We start from the raw sequence: 4,521 nt of genomic DNA, 5'->3' as shown, positions 1-4,521 counted from the left end.
ACTGAACTAGAACTGAACTAGAACTAAACTAGAACTGAACTAGAACTGAACTAGAACTGAACTAGAACTGAACTAGAACTGAACTAGAACTGAACTAGAACTGGACTATAACTAAACTAGAACTAATCTGCTGCTGGCTTTCTCTTTAATTTACTTCTTAATATTTAATTTAATTTCCTTGTTGAATCAATGACTAATTAATACATTCATGTTGTCCATTTAAAAATAATAAATATTTAAATAATTTTAATGGTCCCTACACTTCCCTTGTATTTTTTCGAAATCAGGAAGCGTAGTTTAACAAAATATTTGAAGTTGTTCACTCTAGCATGCGTTAATATTAAATCTATTTTGCTTAGCACTTGGAATTTAATTAATAATAAGTGATTTGTTTGAAGTTTGCATTAATGCTTATTAATGGTAAATTGTGAAAAATAAAAATGAGAAAAGCTAATATTTATAGGCAAAAGCTAAAAAAATAATGTTTAAATTATAATTTGCTCATTTGTAAAAATTGTATTATTTAAATTCAATTTGTTAAGAATTTGTTAATTTTGTATGATTGTGGGGTTTCTTGAAATAAAATTTTTATGCTTATGGATATTTAAATGAAATAAACACATTTAGCACATTTAACTCATTATCATATTTTGCTTTTATTCTCCTTTTGATTTTTTTTGAATTAAAATTGATTACTGTGGCATTTCTTGTTTGTATTTTTTTTTTTGCCTATTTTATAATACTTTAAACTCAATAAAATGTTTTTTTTTACTATAAAATTATATTAATTAAAAGTTTGTTTAAGTGTCTGTTTTACTTTTATTCTTGTTGTTCCTCTCTAATAATTCCATTTTAGTATGCATAAAAATATTATGAAAAGACCAACAAACCTTGGCATACAAACTTTAGGTTTGTTTTCCTATAAGTTTTTTCCTATGTTTGTTAGTCTGTTTAAGATGGTTAAACAAAATTATTATAAGGAAAAGGAAATAAAAAAAATCATCCATCTTCTATGGGCTTTTTAAAAGAGCCACGAGAGAAAGTAGTTGGATAAAAAGGAAAATCATCAATGTCATTATTACCATCAGCTACTACATGATGAGTACTTATACAAACACACATGCTTACATATTTTACTATGAATGTTTGAGTATAAGTGTAGTTTGTTATTTTGAATAAATGAATGAACTAGAGAAGAGTATAATGATCATAATGACTACTATATAATGACATTAAAAATACTTACAAAACCAACTCAAGTCAATGAAATTTTTCACTTTGTAGGAAAATGGTAAAAAAAACCCGTAACAACATCCAACAACGGCGTCAGGGTTTTTTCATTTTATTCATTGGAATATGGGGATGATAGAAAAGTTTATTATACACTTTTATTGCTGCTTCTCAAGTATTTCAGTTTTATGTTTATTAAAATCAATGTCAATGATATTCATCATCTTATTTTTACTTTCTGCCATGTGTTTTCTATTAAAGGATAAAAATTTGTTAAGCTAAATTGAGTTGATTAAGGTAGAAAGTAAATTTATGTAAATCATGTATTCTATATTATTCACTATTTTATAGTTTGAGGTGGTGTAAGAAGAAAAATTTTAATAGAGATTTAAATTATTTAATACCATTAGAAAAATTTTGGTTAAAATAAATATCAAAGTCTAGACTAGTCTAGTTTGTATTATAGTCTTTTGAATCTAAAGTAAAGAGATATAGTCTATAATCTAGACCATAATTTAGCTCATGGTCTTGACAATAGTGTAGTCCATGGTCTGGACTATAGCCTGGACTATAGTCTAATTTAATAACTGGGCTATATTAAATTCTATAATCTGTAGTGTGGGCTGTAGTCTAGTCTATAGTCGGATTATAATGTAGTCTAAAGTAGCGTATATTCTCTAGTTTATAGTCTAGTCTGTAGATTTTACTACATTTTAGTCTTAAGTAGCGTTTATTCTGTAGTATAGTCTCTCTTATTCACTGTTGTCTAGGCTATGTTATAGAGTCTGTATTCTGGTCCAAAGTAGCGTTTATTCTATACTGAAGACTAGACTATTTGGACTACACTCTGGACTGTAATCTGTAATCTGGACTGTAGTCTATAATCTGCACTGTTTACTGATTTATAGTTAATAGTCACGAAAAATTTTTAGTCCGTTGTCTTAAATAGCTTATAATTTTGACTTTAGTTTTAGTCTAGGCTAGATAAAATCATTACTATATTTTAGTCTAGTATATAGTCATAATTACACAATGGTCTACTGTCTACTCTATTCTTCAGTCTAGACTAGAAAAGTTTTTTATATTAATTTCTTGTAAATGAGATTTTATTTCATTTTTAAAATATATAATCAATATTATTAATGATTATTAATTTATGAAAAAAACGTAAAGAGTTTGAGTAGTTTCTTAAAATAATAAACAAAATTTTAATTACTTGGAATATTTTTTTTTATTTATACAAGAATAACAGCGAATACTTGTTTATTTAATTTTAATGACTTTTACTAAAAGCTTTTAGATTTTAATGAATTTACATAATTTGAAAAAAAAATTAAGGATTCATGCAGAAATAGAAATTTAAATTGATTACTTAATAGAAATATTATAAATTGATGTAAATTATTAATATACATTGAATGAACATAAAAGATTTAATGATTTGATTAGAAATTTAGCACAGTCTTTTAATTTTTTAAGATTTTTTAAGTTTAGATTAAAAGTTTTTTTTTTTGTTGCAGCAAATGTATTTTTATAAATGTTTGAATATTTATTTGATTTGTTAGTTTTTTTTTGAAAGGCTTTTTAGTTAAGCTTTTTTTACCCTTTGAAATATGCAGCAAATTTGTAAAATTTTCTTTATGTACACACTTATACACTGTTACCATGGAGTGTGTTTGGTATATGTTTCTTTTAAGAAAAATTCTTTTTTTCCTTTTGCAGAGATCTTTGTAGCGTCACATAAAAGTCATTATATTTAAATCATAGAATTTCATAAATTAAAGCTTTGACATTTCTTTTTGAAACAACACATGTTTTGTTGTAAAAGAATTTGTTACTTTCGTCCTTAAAACACTCAAACATACACATAATTTGTAATGCTTTTAGAACTACTACTAAAAAAAAGGACATATGCTTGTGTTTAAGTGTGCTTGCATGTTTGAACTATTGTAGATGTGTTTATTTAGCCGTGTATGTATAACTCTTGTGATTACAATGACCTTAATTAGCCCTGGTTTGTTGATTTATACTAACTCTAGAACACAATCTAAAAAATGTCTATGTATAAAAGTATATGTATGTTAAATATACATATGTATACAAACACATACTTGTATATTTTTTATATAAAACAAAAACAAATAAACACTGGAAAAAAAATAAATAAAAACAACAACAACGTACTCGTGCCATATTCTGTGATTTGTCGTCTAGACTAGAACTAAAAAGCATCATAAATTAAAATGCCACAAATATAAACAAAAAAAAAAAAAAAAGAAAAGGAGGAAAAAATCTGAAAAGAATAGATAAAATAGAAATCGTATTTCAAATAATATTTATGGTTTTATCTACACTCCCTAGGTCTTTGTACCTTCTCTGGAGATTCCATTCTTCATAAAAGAAAAAAAGTAAAAGTGGCTGTTAGAATATATATATAATTCAATATCTCAACAGACAATAAAACAAAAAACAAAGTAAATTTAATAAAAAAAAAACATGTTAAATATTCTTCAAAGGACTTTTCTTGTTTTCGAGAAAGATAATCTTTGTAAAATGTTTTTATTTAATATAAAACGTGTTAACTTAAAAACTCATCATCACAATCATCAACTTAATCTAAAATTACAAACACCATGTGCTCATTTTGTTGTTTATTATTTATGACATATATAATATATAACAAATTTAACCCTGAAGTAACCTAAAGGATATTTGTTAAAAAAAAACAAACATTGGACCCTAAAGTATTATAAGTTTAATATCGATAAAAAACATTTATATTTTATATAAAAAAATTGCCTGTGAAAATTTATTTATTTTTGTCCAAAATAAATATTGATGACAATTATTAATGAACTTCAGGTTAAAAAGTCTTAAAATAAATCATTTATATTGTTGTAGTAACGCATGTGACAGTTTGTTTTAAAATAAATATTTTGAAACTTAAGAAGGATAAACTTGTGGTTGCTTATTTAACCTCTACGAAAATATCTCTTTTGGAAATTAATTAATTTTGGCAAAGAAAAAAACATGTGATGCGGAATTTTTGTAGATGATGTCAAACTTTTTTGCTTTAAAATATTTATGTAAAGAAAACAATGTTGTATAAATATGTTTCAGAAACATGTTGTAGTCAATTGTTTTGACTATACACAAATAATTGCTTTCTATTAGTCTAGTCTACAATAGTCTAGTATATAGTCTAGTCTATAGTCTAGTCTATAGTCTAGTCTATAGTCTAGTCTATAGTCTAGTCTATAGTCTAGTCTATAGTCTAGTCTATAGTCTAGT

Source organism: Lucilia cuprina, chromosome 5 (genome assembly GCF_022045245.1).
Source record: "Lucilia cuprina isolate Lc7/37 chromosome 5, ASM2204524v1, whole genome shotgun sequence".
In the NCBI taxonomy this organism is placed as follows: domain Eukaryota; kingdom Metazoa; phylum Arthropoda; class Insecta; order Diptera; family Calliphoridae; genus Lucilia; species Lucilia cuprina.
This window is presented reverse-complemented; position numbering follows the sequence as displayed.